This window comes from Nothobranchius furzeri, chromosome 14 (assembly GCF_043380555.1).
Source record: "Nothobranchius furzeri strain GRZ-AD chromosome 14, NfurGRZ-RIMD1, whole genome shotgun sequence".
Taxonomy (NCBI): Eukaryota; Metazoa; Chordata; class Actinopteri; order Cyprinodontiformes; family Nothobranchiidae; genus Nothobranchius; species Nothobranchius furzeri.
The window spans coordinates 35,421,158-35,440,653 of record NC_091754.1 but is presented as its reverse complement, the minus strand read 5'-3'; positions in this window follow the sequence as shown (position 1 = coordinate 35,440,653).

The window sequence follows — 19,496 nt, the reverse complement described above, 5'->3', positions numbered from 1 at the left end:
TGATGTGTCTCGTTGAGTGGAGATTAAAGAGGGGAGGAAGATACGTCTCCATCAGAGAAAAAGGATCTAGAAGCAGCAGGAAGCGCTCGCTGTCAGAATGCTAAATGCTTTACACATCAGGAAATAACAGTCCAGTCCACCTGCTACTTCTCTCTGGATCAAATCTCACCTCAAAATAGACACATTTGCTGCTATTAGATTTGAAAAGAGACAGCTGAACGTCTTTAAATTGAACCTTTTCTAGGATTCAGATGATGTGATGCGTGTCCTATAACTGACTGACACGCAGGTTGTTGGTGACTGGTAGAGGCAGCAAAGCAGAATGGTGAATGGCTTGTATTTAAACAGCACCTTCTAAGGGTTATACAACCCCCCAAGGGGCTTCACAACACAATCAGTCATTCATCGATTCACTCCCTGTTGGTGATGAGCTACATTGTAGCCACAGCTGCCCTAGAGCGCGTTGACAGAGGCGAGGCTGCAGGACACAGGCGCCACCAGTCCCCCCAATCACCACCAGCAGGCAAGGCAGGTTAAATGTCGTGCCCAAGGACACAACAGCAGAATTCTCTGGCAGAAGCCAGGATCAAACCTGCAATCTTTCAATTACTGGACTACCCTCTCTACCTCCTGAGCTACTGCTGTCCCAGAAGATGTCCAAGGATATTTAAATACTCTGAAAAACTGCTTTAGTCCTATCAGCGAGACAGGGAATTATTGTTTAACTGTCACGTTCGGTCATAAAATATTGAAGTTCTTTACAGTCTCCGTGACTGGTGCGTCCTACCCCTAACCCTACTCCCTACCCTAACCCCGCAGTAACCGATGGAGAACACAAGCAACTGAAAATCATTCTGGTTGTTTGATGGCGCTCGGATTAAACAGCTGTTAAATTTCTGACCCATTATTTTGGATCATTGAACTGATGGTCTTACATTTGACTTGTTTGTTCTATAGAGGAGTTCATGGTGGACTCAGTGACTGGATTATACCCACACATGAATCATGAACATTTAACCTGCTGAAGGAAGCTTTCAGAGCTTTGAATGGAGCTCTGTGATGTTTTACCTGTTTCTCTGAACCTTGCTTGGTTTGGCCTTGAGTTAGATTCTAGATCGATGAGCTCCAAATTGTTTGCAACTGACCTGAAACCCTCCCCAGGCTGACTGGCAGCAACAGTTGCCATTATAAATTTGTTGCTGGTGTCTTTTCCTCTTAGGTTAACACACACCTGTATGCTCCAGACCAGCAAACTACCCAAACTCCTGCTGTTATGGAGGGGTTCACTCTGATGATGTTCAGGTAACAACCTGCCTCAGGTCAGCAGCTCCTGGCTGATGGTTTCCTTTAACATTTCTGCCATGCCCTTGTGCATTTGGGTACAGATAACTCATATTAAATGGTCGTCGTCGTCTTCCTCCGCTTATCCGGGTCCGGGTCGCGGGGGCAGCATCCCAACTAGGGAGCTCCAGACCGTTCTCTCCCCAGCCACCTCCACCAGCTCCTCCGGCAGGACCCCAAGGCGTTCCCGGACCAGATTGGAGATGTAACGCCTCCTGGGTCGACCCGGGGGCCTCCTGCCGGCAGGACATGCCCGAAACACCTCCCCAGGGAGGCGTCCAGGAGGCATGCTGACCAGATGACCAAACCACCTCAGCTGACTCCTTTAGATCCGGAGGAGCAGCGGTTCTACTCCGAGTCCCTCCCGAATGTCCGAGCTCCTCACCCTATCTCTAAGGCTGAGCCCGGCCACCCTATGGTAAACTCAGCGTATTAAATGGTGTCTTTACTAATAGGAAACTGTTCCTGTGCAGGTGAGGCTTCCGGTTTGATTAACATCTTGTTTTGTTTCACATCAGTCTTAAATCAGGCCCCAGGGATGCTTTTACGTCCCAGTTTGTGAAAGCAAAACACACTGAGCTGTCACACTGATAGAACATACACACATTACCCTCCCCTGCAGAGTTCAGGACAAATTTAGCTGCTGTGTGTTTATATCATAGGCAGATCAGTAAAAACCCCATCGGGGTCTGTAACCAGGTCTTTGCCTGATGAAATGCACCCCCACCTGAGCACATGCTTGCACACGCAGAGTCATGAATAAGATCTGTAACAAATCCTCTGTGTCATTCTCAGTCCCTCCACAGAAACGACCTTCTGTCTGTCGATCTTATGAAACGAGTTGCTTCAGGGTGAAATAACTTCTGAAAAGGCACCCATAGGGAGCTAATTTTACCTCCTATCCATAATGGCACGAATATAAAAAGGTCCAAACTGAGTATGAGCTGCAAAGCGATGCTAGGGGGGTAGGAGCAGCATGGAGCAAGGAAGGAATCTCATCCACCAGCTCACACTGCTCACAACCTTGTGAGTGATGAGATCTGATATAGAATGACTATTTCTGGAAGCCATGGGCTGAGTCACTTACACAGATTACGTTCTATCCCGTTTTATTCCCCTCACTAAAAATCCCAACTGGGAAAAATGCAGGAGACAAAGTTTTCTGCTGGGGTTAAAAATAACCCCCTATAGGAAGGGAAAAACTGATCTGTGGGTTCAGAAAATAAAAACCTAGGAGTTGTGCTCACATTTAATCAGGACGAGACTCTCAAGCTTCCTGCAGTTTTCTTTGAAGTAAAACCCGGGATAATGGTTGTGCTTTGGGAGTTTCCACCTGGAGAATTTCCATTTGCTCCCACACATAATTGTCACCTGTCTGTTCAGCTGGACCTCTCGTGAAATTTATCAAAATTTGAGCCAGAAGAGTAACTTTAGAGCCCAAAGAGGGGACTTGGATCAGTCTGAGACAGCAGCACATATTTTTAAAGAGCAAGTCACCCTTTACCAGAGTCTAACTCCACTCCCATTTCCTGTTTGAAAATGTAGCTCTAGCCTCTAACCTGTCTCGTACCTGTATCTTGTCTAGTTAACCTGCTGCCAGAAAGATCCTGAATGTCCGTCCCTGCTCTCCTTCAGGTTTCTCGCCACATTCCATCATCTCCAGAACCAACCCGGACTCCTGCATTCCAGACCACACTGTCTCCTCCCCTGGCCGCCCGCTCTCAGCCGCTCACCTGCTCTCATCAACCTCCGCTTCTACATCCCCTCTGGATACATCAGTTTTTGCCTTCTGGATCTCCTCTGCTCACCCGGACCTGACCAAAACCATCCCTGTACATTCTTCCGCTACCAACAAACCGTAAGCTCGGTCTCAAGATAAAATCTCCTTTCTTCCACTGGATATTCACTCTGTCTCCCCCCTCAGAACCTCCTCCTGGAATCCTGCTGCCAGTACAGAACATCTTCGGTTCCGGTCTCTCCTTTAACTCCTCATTTAAAATAAAAACCCTTTTACACACTTACCTGTTTCTGTGAGTGATTCTGCATGTCGTGGGTCAAGAAATTGCCACCCAACATGGCACTGATTAGCTAACAGCAATGTCTTCTGTTGTCTGTGTTTGTCTTTCTGGTAATAAAGGTTGAGGTTTTCTCCACAAATAACACAAACCTAGAGGAGTTCTGCTGTGTGGAGTTGCTAATGTCAACAGTTAGCTTCTGCTAGCTGAGCCGTGCTCTACTGTTTCCTGGACTCTAAACCAACAGCCTTCCTGTCATGATCCAAGGTGGGTGAGTCCTGCATTTACACACACGCGACTGTAAACAAATGCAGAAAAGTGAGGCCGAGCCTGAAAAAGCACACTTAGGTAAAACTTTCTGAAACTGCGGCTTAACCAGCAAACAAGACGCCACAAATCACCAACTGATCCTGTGAAGACAGAATGATGTTAGAGATGCACAGACTTGGTGCACATCTGTGAGGTTTAATAGATTAAATAAATGAATTGGTTTACTGTGCAGCAGACCTGCACGGTGCAGAGAAGTCTGTTCCTAATTTTGCTGAATGATTAGTGCGTTGGAACCAAAAGCGTGAGATATAAAGTAGAACATTTGTATTTCATATATTTTAGGTGTTTTAAACACAAAAAGTGAAATTTAAACTGAGTTTTGTTTAATATTATTTTGTTCTTCCCTGTGGTTTTGCTCTCTTTAAATTTCTGGGGTGAAGCAATTGCCTGAATGTTGTTTCAGCTGTAATTCTTTTGCAGAAATACAAAAATTGTTTGTTTTTTTTAATTTTAGTTGATAAATTATGTAGGGTTATACTACATACTAGAATCAACACTGTTATCAGTTGTAGATTCTGAGAATGACCAAGCAAATCAGCCTATGAAGCTTACATCATGTATAAATATCCAGGATACTTATATAATCTGTAAGTTCATGCACCAACCTGTTTAGTCTATTTTTAATTCAGAGATTAATGTTTAAGGTAATTAAATTTAGTAGCCAAAAGTTTGTTTTTGAATCAGAAGTTAGGAATCTTTTTTTTTTCAATAACCAGAAATAATTATACCTTTCTGTGTTTCATTTCAAAGAATGAGGCAAGTTTAAAATTGAAGAATCTATTACTAACTATTTTAAACTTTACGATTTGAATGACAATTACAAATGACAATATTTAACAGCTTTGATGTTAAACTTGTTTTAAAAGACAAACCTGTGACTGAATGAAAGCTAAATTGGAAATACGAGTTTGGATGCGTGAATGGATTTCTCAGAAGGTTTCTTTCAGAGAGAGGAACGTGTTCTGGGCTGGAAATGATGTTTTGCGGCTACCTGAGTTGTTTACTTAGAGGAACAGAACAGCATCAAACACAATGTGTCGAAGTCTACCTCACCCAGTATCAGAAGACCCCCTTTTGGATCCGAAGTGTCCAGGTGGAGATGGTTTCCTCCAGGCACGAGGTTGGTAGAAAAACCTCTGGCACGACCAAATCGGTCCTGAGATGTCTCCTTGGGTCACTCAACTGGTGGAACTATTTGCGTCTCCAAGTCCATACTCTGAAGGAGTTTTGGCATCAGCTGGCTACAGTTATGTTTATTCAAAGCTTGTTCTATCAGCGTGACAGAACAGCAGGTGAAGGTTAGGGATGGCCGTTCCCTTCCCTCAGTGATGGTGGTGGGTTCACGAACTGACGTGAAACCTGCTGGAAGTTAGTTTTACAAAGTCCTCAGAACACGCCCACTCTCAGCAAGAAAGCTTTGGTCATGAGTCAAAAACATGTGATGGCAGTTACCCTTTACTCTGGATAAACTCGCTGTGTTAGATGGATAAGTGGAAGCTGACCTTCTGATTTGCTGAACACACATTACTGATCATCAACCATAATCGTAATTATACCCAAAGCATAATAATTAATTTCATGTAATTAAAATACATTTATACTGAACCAAGTGATTATTTATGATGATTATAATGAACAGTAATAAAGTCAAAGAGTTTATTAATATTATTATTAAAATTATTATCGTGAACTTGAAGTGTCCTTCTTCTGGGACGGAACAGCAGCAGATAAGAATGATTCTTTAGCAGACATCAGGGCTCCTGGGTTAATCTGTGGATTTAAAAGTTACTGTCTGACCCAGCTTGACCCAGCTGGAAAAATGTGACCTTTGCCACAAACTAGAGGACCTTCATGATGCTACAATTAAACACTTATGTTTTTATTGCAGAAAATGTTTACCAGTATCACTGTTAATGTTGTTTTTCTTTTAATAATGGCTGAATTTTCCTCCTGATAAACCCGGGAATCTGAATATTTTACTGCATTTAATTCATAATGAATGCCAAATAAATTAAATTCAAATGAAAACACAAACATGGGTAGAAACATGGTACTCTTTATTGAGCGAAAGCACCTGCCAGCATTCATTCACACTTTTACCTGTTTATAACAGACAGGAGCTTTGAACACGTATTCAGCTGCTGCTCAGGGCAACATATGCAGGACCTCAACTTCTGTGTGTCACATTTACTCTACAGACCCCACTTTGAGTTATATCAGCATTGATTTTAATGTGAAAGCTGTGTGTGTGTGTGTGTGTGTGTGTGTGTGTGTGTGTGTGTGTGTGTGTGTGTGTGTGTGTGTGTGTGTGTGTGTGTGTGTGTGTGTGTGTCCCATCAGCAGAGACCCTCATGCCTACACTTTTACAGGGATGATGTCCAGTAGTCCCTCTCTTCTCTTCCTTCACATGGAAGAGGAGAGAAAGACGGCTCCATGTGTCACCGCCCACTCCTCCTCAATCCGCAGAGACTCAGACAGGAAAAGCGAACTTCCCTCATCACCTCAGAAGAAGAGCGTAGACGATGATTTTAGAGTGCAACAGCAGATGGCTTAAATGGCACACAAGTCACACTGTAGACCTAATAACGAGTTTGTTTAACTGAGATGGTCTCCTTTGACTGATCTCTGAAGCTGTTATCTTTCCCATGTTCTTCATTATACCCTCTAACTACAGTATAACCAGCTTAGCCTGCCGTTAGCAGCTGAGAGCTGGTGCATGGGGGCTTTTAAAAACAGATTAGAGACACTTTGTAATGATCACTGGAGATGGACTGCTGGAAGTGAGAAGAGAAGAAATCTTGCTGCCTGCCTTTAAAACCATAGTTTAGTCTGTGCAGAAGTGAAATAAATAGCCATTCATATAAACTACCAAATAAAACTAGTGAATAAAACCATTGGGAAACGCAAACGAAAGTGTACGGTTTACTTTCTACAGCATTGAATCTATTCTGATTGTCTGTCTTCTGCTTTTTCTTCCCCACAATGCAGACACGATGTAATTCTGCCCCTTTATGCTGCAGGTGCTGTCATAAAATTAGAAAATCATCACAAATTAGACGTATTTCAGTAATTCCATTCAAAAAGTTGTAATGTCCAGAAATGGTCAATTTCCACCTATACATATTGGCCTACAGGCTACTGGTCATCTGCAGATCTAATTCTATCCCCTAAAGTGGAGTTTACACTCTATCTTCCTGAAGCCAGAAGGATTCTGCAACCTTGTTGACATTTCAGGGGGAGCATGTTGTCAGCCTGTGTTCCCAAACAAAGCCTTCTCTGATAACACCGCAGGAGTGCCCACCCTCCATAATAGGAGGATTGCTTCAGCTTATATGAGTTGATCATTCATGAAAGGACATTAACAAATGGTATATGGATAATAATAATGTTTCATTAATCTGTGCTTGAATTACTGAAGTGAAACAAAGTATTACATTGAATAATTTATATATATGGTAATCAGTAATGTTTGATATGACAAGGCAATCGTCACCTGCACCAGACACAAGGACAAATTAAAGTTAAGTTAAACTCATGACACATAGATATTTCTTTACCCCAGATCAGAGCATCCGGTATCTCAAGAAGGCGTGTTTTCTGAGGTTGTCTTGGTAATATCCCTTAACATGGCACGTTCCGGTTGGCCAAGTAAATGATAATATGAGAATATTCAAACAGAATCACTCTGGTGATTCGGGAGTCGCATTCCAGCTTCTCATCATCCAGCATTCGTTCTAGAGAGCGCTTCGGAACAGCCGTCCGGAGCGACACCTCTTTAACCCTGAGCATTTTTGACTAAGCATGGCTTAGTCGCGGTTGGACTACTGAGCTGTTGAACACTGGACAGTTTTGTCCTGGTAGAAGCTGAAACTCTGGATAAAGTTTCTCCTCAGTGAGGCCCACCACATGCCTTTTAGATCCAGTTCCCACCTCCACCTTTAAGCCATTTTAGAGATATTTTCACCATGATGAACTGTTCTCTTCAGACGAGGCTTTTTCCTGCTGTCTTAAAGGGGCAGTGGTGAGGCCCCTGTTGAAGAAAAGAAACTTAGATTTCAGTGATTTTAACTACTTCAGACTGATATCTAACTTATCATTTTTAAGTAAAAATTTAGAACAGCTTGTTTTAATCCAGTTTAAGGATTTTAATAATGCGCATAATGTCCTTGAGAAATTTCAGTCTGGTTTTAGAGTAAACCACAGCACAGAGACGGTCCTTTTAAGAGTTTTAAATGATCTAAGAATAAATTATGATGCACAGAAAGTATTTTTTCTGGTTCTACTGGATTTAAGCGCTGCCTTTGATACAGTGGGCCACAATATTCTTTTAACCGGGTTAAAACACATTGGCCTCTCTGGTGCCACTCATGAATGGTTTCCTTATCTCACAGAAAGGACTTTTATGGTAAGTTTAGATACCTGCTGATCTAAGGCCCGTGTCACATAGGTCAGAGAAAGTTTTTAAAATTTAGTATTTTGTTCCAGTGCGGATGTTCAATATAGCATTGATGAGGAGTACAACCATATTCAAAACTCTGCAAGTTTTCAAGCTTCCATAAAAAGTCTCTGGTGTCACAGACTAAAACTTTTGTTTTCTTTATTCAGCACAGAATCACCTGATGTCATATGGTCACCTAACAAAGAAACAAGAGTAGTTTAATCTTCAGAGGAAGACAAAACCATAGATATGTAAAATTTGTGTGCTTACCTGTTCTAGTTATGCTCTCTGATCCTAGATTTTGGACTCGGGCAAAGTCTCCGTCTCTAAGGAACCACGTCTGCTTGATGGGGCAACAGGATGCTCTAACTCTACATCAGATGACTCCTCCATCATTGAGTTCTAGTGATAGAATAAAAATGTATAAATATAAAACAATATTCCTGCATAGTACATTTAATTTGATGCACAAAAACATTTAGATCAGTTTACACCTAGTCCACATGAGGCCTAATCTGGTACTGGTTGAGTTGTAACCCAGCACCAAACACACAAAGTAACCAGTGAGCCTCTGCTACCAACCAGGATTATAGGAGGACTGCACAGAATGTGGTGTTTACTCATGATGCGTGCCTGAATAATTCCTATACCATGATGTACATCCATCCCTTCTGAAATGACATAGCAGTATAAAATGTAAACCATTACATGGTGGTAATGCTTAGATAGGCTAATAATGTGCTAGTGACTCCTAATAAAATACTAACAATGTGATAGTAGTGGGTTTATTTATAATATAGATTAATTCAACTGTTACAGGTCTTTTTAAAATATATATTTATAGATATTCTTTATAAAATGCCATTTGTTAGCAGTAAATTGCTAAAGTTTTGGTTGAAAACAATATTAGCACTCCAATGCTAACGCTAGCTCAGCTCTGGCTCAAGTAGCAATACTCTGACTCGGCTTTCCCTGCAAATGCACGTTAGGAGGTGTGGCTTTTGGCTTTTTCAGGAAGGGTGGGGGAGGAGCCATAGCGGTCCAGTTTTCCAAATCTCCTCCTCTTCTGCTTCATGAGGTGATCCTTGTGGACCACAGCTTTAAAGACCAATCTTTATTCTTTGACTTTTATAAAGGAGTTGGAGTGGGTTTTGTTTTATTTTGTGTATTTTATTATCTCTTACTGCTACTGTTTGGGCTTGAGACGGTTTTATTTAATTTTATTTTTCATTCTTTAAGTGAAATGTTGCTTAATAGTACAAAGTTCTTGTGTTTTTACTGTATCATGTACAGCAACTTGGGTATGAAAAGTGTAAGAAGGTACTTTATAAATAAATGGTGAGGATTATCACAACATGCCCTATAGTTTCACAACTGTACGTCACTTTGCATAAAAGCATCTGCCAAATGAATAAACAAACATAAATAAACACCATGATGATAGACTCCTGGGCTAGCCTTTAGCTCATTCAAAAGGTCAGGACTACTATCTTTTTCTCCAAACTGAGGTTGTTCATGGAGCCCTCTAAATCAGGAAAGATATTATTTGTTCACCATCCTGAGCCACAGGAAGAGAGAGGCTGTGAGAAGCCACCGTAGAGAATCATTATTCACATTTCTGCTGAGTGGACGTGTAACATCGTTCACATCATTAATGAAATGTCAGCTACTGAGATGTTTGGTTCCATCACGCTGAAGCGGAATACTCACAACTCCTCCCAGAATTTCTGTTTGTGTTTCAGTGATGTGAGTCTGTAACCTGAGGGGAGAAGTCGGGCGTCAGTGTTTGTGTGTGACGGAAATTGGTTTTCATGTAAAACACAAGCAGTGCCATTATTGTATAAACAAAAATACTGATTCTTCCACGACTGTTCTGATTTAATGAGGAACAGTCTGATGATGTGATATGAGGCAGATGGCTTGATCATCCCATCAGCCAGGAAGCATCTGCCCCTGTTTCTGCCTCCTCCTCTCACCGATCGCTGTCTGAACGCTGGCACGGAGGTGATGAGGAGATGAAACAGGTCTGAGCTCCTACTGGCAGCTGGAACATGAAGCGGTCTAGTTGTGACAGCCAGTCATACAAGTTCTGAAGAACAACAGGGCGGCATACCTGCATTCCAGTTAAATAGCAAGAAGGTGATGCAAAAATGTGACATTTACCTTTGATGCATGGAATGATTTAAGGTTTGGGTGAAGTCTGCATTCACCTCAGGACCGCATCTGCAGCTTTAATTCAGTTTAAATGTAGATTATGCATCAGGTTTTTTTTCCCAGGAAACCTTTGGAAAACCAGTTCCCCCCATGTGTTCCTGCTCTCTAAATAACTTGAAGCTCCACACCGAAGGATTGATGTTTTAGTCTCAGCTTGGCCTCCATGACATTTGGCTTCTGGATGTTTGCCCATTAGTGCGAGTCCTCTCTGTGGGTGTCCCAGCTTCCTGTTCAACACATTCCCTGCTCTTGTTATAGCTCAGCAACCTTTCCTCACCGACAGCTGAACAGGAAATACCTTTTTTGTGCATCCCATTACTTCTGACCAATGCCAACATGTCCATGTCCTGAGTTTGGAGACTTGAAGCCTCCCTGATCCTCACATCTTCTGCTTTTAAATCATTGTTTCAGTTCCTGATCTGACTTTTTGCCTTTTGTGATTTAAAGCTTTTAGTGCAGCAAGATAATCACTGCAGATAACCAATGAGTGCAGCTCAGACTCAAGAATCTGGAGTAGAGCTGGATGTTCGGTCTGGTTTTCTCTAGACGTGACACGTTTTAGATCTTTGAGATTTTAAACCATTAGTATTTTTTAGAAGTGTCTGAGTTTCTGGACTTAGGCTGCTTTTCCTTCTCAATTTAGCTTTGGGAAGACAGAAAGTGAAAGTCATAACAACATTAGAACTCACAATGCTCCAGGCTGAAAATTAAATCGAGTGATGCAAATAAAGTGACATAAATAAAATCAGGTTGACAACAAACTTGTTCTAGCAAATTACATTTTGAAAATACACAATAGGGAGCCTAATCAACTTTCAGAAGAAGAAGAAGAAGAAGAAGAAGAAGAAGAAGTAGAAGAAGAAGAAGAAGAAGAAGAAGAAGAAGAAAATATCATTTCTATAGCGCCTCTCAAGATAAAAATCACAAGGCGCTTCACAAAAACAAAAAATGTAAAAATATAAAAAAGAATTTAGAAAATTTTTTAAAATATATTTAAAATTAGCAAAAATAGGCAATTGTGATTAAAAAAATGTAAAGAAAGAGAGTGAATAGGAAAGAGGGAAAGCGGTGGATCCTGAGGAAGGTGGAATAGGTGGGAGAGCAGAATAAAGAGAGAGTGGTGAAGAAGGTCATACAAAAGCCAGCTTGAACAAGTGAGCCTTCAGCTGCTTTTTAAAGGAGACCACTGAGTCCACTGATCTCAGGCTCAGGGGAGAGAGTTCCAGAGTCTGGGGGCCACAGCAGCAAATTATCTGTCACCTTTGGTCTTTAGCCTGGTGCTGCACAACCAGTAGGCTTTGGTCACTGGACCTCAGGGACCTGCTGGGGGTGTAGGGACTAAGAAGATCACCAATGTAAGATGGTGCTTGTCCATGTAAGGCCCTATAGACCAGAACCAGGATCTTGAAATGAACCCTGAAGTTAACTGGCAGCCAGTGAAGCTGGAGGAGAAGCGAGGTGATGTGGGTGTGTTTGGAGGACTTGGTCAGAAGCCGAGCACAGGCATTCTGAACCACCTGTAGACGGTTCAGGGAGGTTCTGCTCAGACACGTGAAAAGAGAGTTACAGTAGTCTAAGCGTGAGGAGATGAAGGTGTGGAGAACTGTCTCAAGTTCAGAGCGGGACAAAATGGGACTCAGCTTAGCAATGTTCCTGAGATGGAAGAAGGAAGAGCGAACAAGAGAACTGACATGAGAATCCAGGGTGAGAGCTGGGTCAAAGGTCACACCAAGATTCCTGACAGATGGTTTGGTGTGAGAAGCATGAGTCCACAGAAGAACGAAAAAATGAAGGCAAGTCAGTGGGGCTAAAAATGTTATTTTCTAATTCCGCTTGTTTTGTGCCATGGGTTTCACGATGTCCGCGATTTTTAACCCTCTCAGGCTCAAAATAAGTTTTGATGAAAGGACGAACAACTAAGTCCCTCAGGGATACTTCTGAGTTAAAAAATGCTCATAAAATACGAATGTGGAGTAACCAGGTAGGTAGGTTTGAACTGTTGCAAATCTGCAACGCCTGCCCCCAGAGGGTTAAATACACATTTTGATACCAATAACACGCTTATTTTTGAACGGGGAAAACAATATTTTAGGCTTTGTGTGAAAATACGTCCAGGACTACAAATGTGCATCAAGAAAGTGACGTCATCAAACCAGACACGGAGAAAAACAGAGGGAAAACGGCTGTTGGTTTAGCAAACTTCAAATCCTTCTTTCAGGAGGAAAGAACCACAATAAATCTGGCCATGTGGTAAGTAGCAGCTACACTAGAGGAGATTCTGTGGTGATGTCCTTTATGTAAGTACAACATGCCGTATGTGTGATCCAGGGCGTAAGGCAAAGTGAATTAGAAAATAGTGTTTTTAGCCCCGTTGACTTGCATTCATTTTTTCGTTCTTCCAGGGACCCATGAGTTGACCGGAAAGGGAGGAGACTCTAGCTCCAAAGGTCCAACCCCCATCCTTCTTTCTTCAGGCCACTCCCCCAAAGCAGTCAGGAGTTCTCCACACTCAGCTGGGAGCAGCTGAAGTGATAGCAGAGCAGGGCTAGCGATGTTAGCAAGCATACTAAATAGTCATATGTTTAAGTACATAGACATTATATAGGTAGACACCTCGTAGACTGAGGCTGCTTATTGGAGCTGACGTATCAGTGCGGCCGCCATCTTGGATGGGTTCCCATTTACTCCTAGGGCATTTTTTTCTACTGAGGAAGACATTCACCCAACTTCAAAAAGCACATTTTATTATGCTCTTTAATAAAAGCAGACATATGTTATGGCATGATAATAAAAATATTAATGAATGAATATTATATTTTAATGAAAAAAACAACTGGAGCATAATAATCCATCATACATCAGTGACCTGATTGTTCTTTGCTCTCAGACTGCAGGTTTACTGGTGGTTCCTAGAATATCTAAAAATAGGGTGGGATGCAGATCTTTTAGCTATCAGGCTCCTCTCTTGTGGAACCAACTCCCAGCTTTAGTCCGTGAGGCAGACACATTGTCTACTTTTAAGACTAGGCTTAAAACATTTTTATTTGATAGGGCCTATGGTTAAAATCCGATGTTAGCCCAGATCTGGACAAGTGGGGACAAGTGAGGGAGGTGGAGTGTACAGTCGGTAAAGATGGCTCTCCCTTGCCCTGCCTCCAACATGCCTCCATCTAAAAGGCTAGGTTATCCAGAGTTATCTCTGTAGTTATGCTGCTATAGGCTTAGACTGCTGGAGGATACACTGACCACTTTTCACACTCTACTACTTTCTTCTACAATCTGCTCTTTTACTGTACTATTTCCTGCTATTTCAGCTGTTAACTTCATTTTTTCTCTAAGTGGTTTTCTCCCCAGAAGAAGCTACAATGATGTTCTGCTGAGCTGTGGTGGCCTCATGTTGGGGGCCATCGGCTAGCACACTGCTGCTAACCACTTAAACATTCTCCCGCTCCTGATCAAGGCCGGATTATAATACGGGCAAACTGGGCATGGGCCCACGTGAGCAGCAGTCTATTTTTATTTATTTAGTTTTTTTGTGCAGCAGTCTTAACATTGGAGAAAAAAGTTATCAAGTAATTAAACTTGTGCCCGCATTTTCTAAGTTAACATACATTTCTTTTAACAATGGTAGTTTTTGCATCATTACTGCCTGCTTCAGCCCTCTCCCCCCTCCCCCAGCGCAGTGGCCACAAACTCACTGATGCACCTGCAGCCTGTCACAGTTCCTGCTGATCTAAATATTGAAAGAATCATTTTATTTTCTGTTCCTCACTTCTGATTACCTTCAATGGTGTCTGTTTGTTGCTACCAGGTACAAAAACTAACTTGTTTTTATTTAACTATTTTTCTGTCCTGCCTGTGTATAATCTTCCTGCATCTCCTCTCAATCCTGAAGAAAAAACTGCTACTAGGCTTCTTATATATTCACCTCATGAGTTACCTTTGAACTGCAATTCTAAAAGATCTACCGACCGCAAAAATAACGGAGTGCGCGCTGGCCACACCAGTGCGGTGAAGTCACCGGAGGATGAAACAGGTGATGTGCTCGCTCTGCAGCAGCAAAAGCATCAGACACAACTAAAAGACAGAAAGCACGAAAGGATATGAGCCGACATGAACGACCGCGTGTTAAATTTGTTTTTGAGGTGGTGACACTTTTGATGATGTTACTGCGGCCGTTCTCAGGACGCATCTGTCTGGAGCGCATCAACGATCAGAGCTTTGCACCTCTCTGCTCAAAATAATCCCCAAAGAGTCCACATAGATAGTTTAATATAAGCAGTACCAGGATCGTTTTCGGGCTAAAAAAATAGTCTACAGTCCATCTTCACTAATGTGTTTGTGGCCCTGCGGATTTTTCTAACTCTACCAGTTACAAATTGTGAAGGGGAACAGTCATTTTCATAAATGGCAAGAATAAATGTGCCCTAAGCACGTTGTGCCCAGGGGCCCCTGCAATGATAATCTGGCCCTGCTCCTGATAATAACACTTTACTTTCTTTGACATTGAATGTGCTACTACTAGTTTACCTGTTTAATTATAGATTCACTAGGATAAATACAATTAAGTTTATCCCTCACCAAATAGAATATTTACTAAGAAATCACAAGGTAACCATAGACACATGACTTGGTACGTGTGTGTGTGTGTGCGTGTGTGTGCGTGCGTGCGTGCGCGCGCGGGTGGTTGATTGGTTGTTGGTTTATGCGTGTGTCTGCTCTGCCTTCTCGATCCTCAGTGAGTCATGGCGGATGGCTGCTGTTCTCCTGTTGCTTCCCTGTTCCAACACAACAGATGTCGTTAAGCCTAATTTATACTTCTCCGCCTGTGTCGGTGCGGAGACATGCTACGCCATTATGCGTCGGCACAAGACCTCTCCGACAGGCTCATAGAGGGTAACGTAGACATGCCCCAATTTCAACTATCCATCGAAAGAGACAGAGACCGCAAGCTTGTGATTGGTCAGGATGCTGCTTTCTGTAAATATGTCACAAGCAATGCCATTGCCCTCTCAAAACACAAATAGATATGTAACGTGATGACGGAGCTATTCCACAGAAGGTCATTTACCCTCTCTCCTCAGATGCCTCTGACACAGAACTAGTCTGCATGAGACTGCCTCAAGGTCTCATGCATTTGCTTCTAATCTGCTTCCTTTCCAGCCCAAGAGAAGAATGAAGACAAAGGACTCTTTCCTTTTAATAAATGAAAGAACTCTATTTTTAATAAAGCTAATCAAACAAAGTGTTAGTCAATAATAAGATGTTGACCAATCTGAAATGACAATGTTATGATTAGTAAGTTTTAAGAAGTAATATGACTTCATCTAGCTGCACTAGACATCCTGATCACACGTAATGTAAGCCGCATGACACATTGCTTTTACTCATCCAATCGGAACCTTCCTTTCTGAAGCGTGGCATAGTCTCTGTGGTGTTTATAAATCTGCCAACTTTGATTCGACCAGAAATCAAAATATCCAGATTAATAAAACCAGTCCCCACGCCATCTTAGTTCAGTTCTCTGCAGTTCACCGCATGCTAAGAGAAGTATCGGACCAGCCATCCGGACTTCCTTTATAAGCAAAGAACCAACAAGCTGGATAAAGTCTGTTGCATTTTAACAGAAAGCCAGGCTCTCGATTTACCGGTCGATCTACATCCCAATCCTCACCTATGGTCATGAGCTTTGGGTAATGACCGAAAGAACGAGATCGCGGATACAAGCGGCCAAAATGAGTTTCCTCCGTAGGGTGGCCGGGCTCAGCCTTAGAGATAGGGTGAGGAGCTCGGACATTCGGGAGGGACTCGGAGTAGAACCGCTGCTCCTCCGGATCGAAAGGAGTCAGTTGAGGTGGTTTGGGCATCTGGTCAGGATGCCTCCTGGACGCCTCCCCGGGGAGGTGTTTCGGGCATGTCCTGCCGGCAGGAGGCCCCCGGGTCGACCCAGGACACGTTGGAGAGGTTACATCTCCAATCTGGTCCGGGAACGCCTTGGGGACCTGCCGGAGGAGCTGGTGGAGGTGGCTGGGGAGAGGACGGTCTGGAGCTCCCTAGTTGGGATGCTGCCCCCGCGACCCGGACCCGGATAAGCGGAGAAAGATGACGACGATGAAACTGTACAAAACAGCAGCACGGATCAAAACCTGAGAGGACTAAAACAACCTTCTCTAGTTTCTGGGGGTTTTCCGCCCACCCACTCAAACTAAATGTAGTGGAAGCAGATTAAATAGACTTCCAGCTTTACCTTGTTTCTCCTTCATGGCTAAAATCCATCATGACACCAATTCAGAGCAGGTTTGGTGCTGCTCCAGCAAACACGTTCAGTTTTCCTCCCACTAAACCCTAAACACTCGTTTCAACGAGTTTAAAATTCAGTTCCCTCTCTGAAGCCGGAGCAGAGGCTGGATTATTTCTTCAGTCGTGTTTCCGTATTTGTCCTGGAGTTTTAGGCTCGACAACACAGCATCAAACCTGGGGTTTAAACTGCCTTTCTTCTTTGAAGGCTTTCGCTGTAACTTACAGAATTATTGCACATGTAGAAACTTTCTGAAGCACCTCGTGATTTGTATCTTGAGAGGCACTATAGAAAAGATCTTTTCTTCTTCTTCTTCTGTTTTCTCTGGAGAAACCGAACGGCAAGTAGAAATGCTTTGTGTGCAACCAGAATCTTCTCCAGGGGCATCAGGAGAGAAAACTGTGATTCTGCTCGGAAAGGTAGAACAGAGGGTTTGAGTGAAGACTCCAGGAGCGATTATGAGCAGGACTGGCACATCTTCATTTGAACGAAGCTGAGGACCCAGCCGACAGATCCACCATGACTGTTTGCAATTTGAAGAATTTCTGTGTGAAATATAAATAAATTAATTTAAAATCATACTGATTAAAAAAAAACTCAACAACCTCTCTTAAGAGAAATGGTGTATAAAGGACTAGAGCGGTAAAGACCAGAGAGTTGAAGCCGTCCTGAACAGCTCCAGAAGCATCAAAGTGAAAATAAAATGGTACGGCATCACAATCTTCAGATGTCGCACATTAGAGGATGTTTGTGCCCGACTGTTTTTTTTTTCTAAATTTATCTGAGCAGAGCTTGAATCAACAGCATTTTAACCTGCTGTCACCAAACGCCCACTCAGGCAATCAATCAGTCATTAGAGCTGGTCCTGCACGACTCCAAACAGAACCCACAATCAGGCTGAGCTGTTTTTAAAGCTGCAATGGCAAATTTTGAAAACAAATTGGCTTAAAGCATTTTTTTCATGCCTCTTATCAATGTTCTAACATAGTTTAGCTGTACATAGTGTGGGATTAAAAAATTAAATTTAATTAAAGGGAGACTAGACAGTTTTGGCTTGCTTTTAGCACCCCCTAGTGTCTGTTTAGTAGAATCAAAAGCAAAACTTATCTTCTTGCTGTAGGTTCATCTTTTTACCACCTAAATCTAACAGCAGAAACATCTCCCAGACTTCCTTAGTGTCTACAGGAGCGATTCATCATTAAATGAAATAAGTCAGCAGTGTTCGTGATCTAAAACATGCAGGAAATATGCTGGAAGCAGACTACAGTGCCAGGGATGTCAGCTCAATTGTTTTCAAAGTCCAAAAGACTGGACCTGCAACTCTGAAGTTGCAAACGTGGTATTCTGGCCACAAAGGGCGGTAGTGTAAAGGGTCATTGGGGCGACAGTAGCACAGGAGTTAAGTGCTTGCCCCATAATTGGAAGGTTGCAGGTTCGACCCTTGCCCAGTCTGTCACTGTTGTGTCTTTGGGCAAGACATTTTTTTTATTTCTTTTTTTAAAGGGACTTTACGGAGTTTTGAATTTTATGCTCGTGATTGCCCCCTCAGGCCAAAACCGTAACGGCAGCCTCAATAGTAGGCTCGTGCATGAGCCGCGCATGCTGTACGTGCACACTCCTTAACGAAAATAACAGCTGAGACAGTCCCTTGTGTGTGTGTGTGTGTGTGTGTGTGTGTGTGTGTGTGTGTGTGTGTGTGTGTGTGTGTGTGTGTGTGTGTGTGTGTGTGTGTGTGTGTGTGTGTGTGTGTGTGTGTGTGTGTGTGTGTGTGTGTGGCCCAGAGGACAGAGGACAGGAGAACGTGCAGCTAATTAATTAAATAAATTGGTTCTGTACCTTTCTCTTCAGCACAGCCGACGAAGGTTTATGATGGGTCAGTCCTCCTGCATGCTCAGATCATTCCCTTCCCTTGCTTGAAAAATTGTTCCAAAATGAAAGTTGAACCCACATATTTTTTATCTGTGAATTCAATGCCGTTCGGCGAGTCTCAAATAAAAATTTGGGCATCTTACTGTAAAAAAAATATACCATTAATGTAAAAAAAAAGTCTAAAGAAACCATATTCACAGAATCACAGAATCCACGTACCCACTTCGTCTACACGGGACTCCAACATCTTACTGGGTGAGCTAAAGCACCAGTGACATTTTTTGTATCTGTAAATGATAAATGACCTGCACTTGTATAGCACCTCTCAGAGTAAGGACTCTATAGTGCTTTACACTACAGTGTATCATTCATCCATTCACACACACATTCACACACTGGTGAGGATGAGCTAGGATGTAGCTACAGCTACCCTAGGGCTCACTGACAGAGGAGAGGCTGCCGAGCACAGGCGACACCGTTCCCTCTGACCACCACCAGCAGGCAAGGTGGGTTAAGTGTCTTGCCCAAGGACACAACAGCAGAATTCTCTGTCCGGAGCCGGGATCGAACCTGCAACCTTCCGATTACTGGACAACCCGCTCAACCTGTTGAGCTACTGCTACCTCAACCCTCTGCAACATTTATATCCTTGATGACAGCTGAAACAACATTCAAAGAACAGTTCGGAGCGAAAATGGCTATTTTGTTGCTAATTTGCAATATCTAGAAGAAAGTTCTACAGAAAGTAGCTATGGGTCCTCAGAAATGTAGCTAGGTTCATCACTAGGCGTTAGGAACAGCGACAAAGTCGCTGAGTTGGCACTGCCTCTCTCTCTGCTGCTAAAGCTACGGATAGCAAATGCTACGGGCTATGCCTGAGCGTGAACGCACATGAAGCAGCCTGCTCGACCCGAGCAGCTCTCTTTTTCTGTGATTTTACAGAAAAACAGGCAATCACAGTAAAAATGCCAGGGCTCATTCTACAGGACCA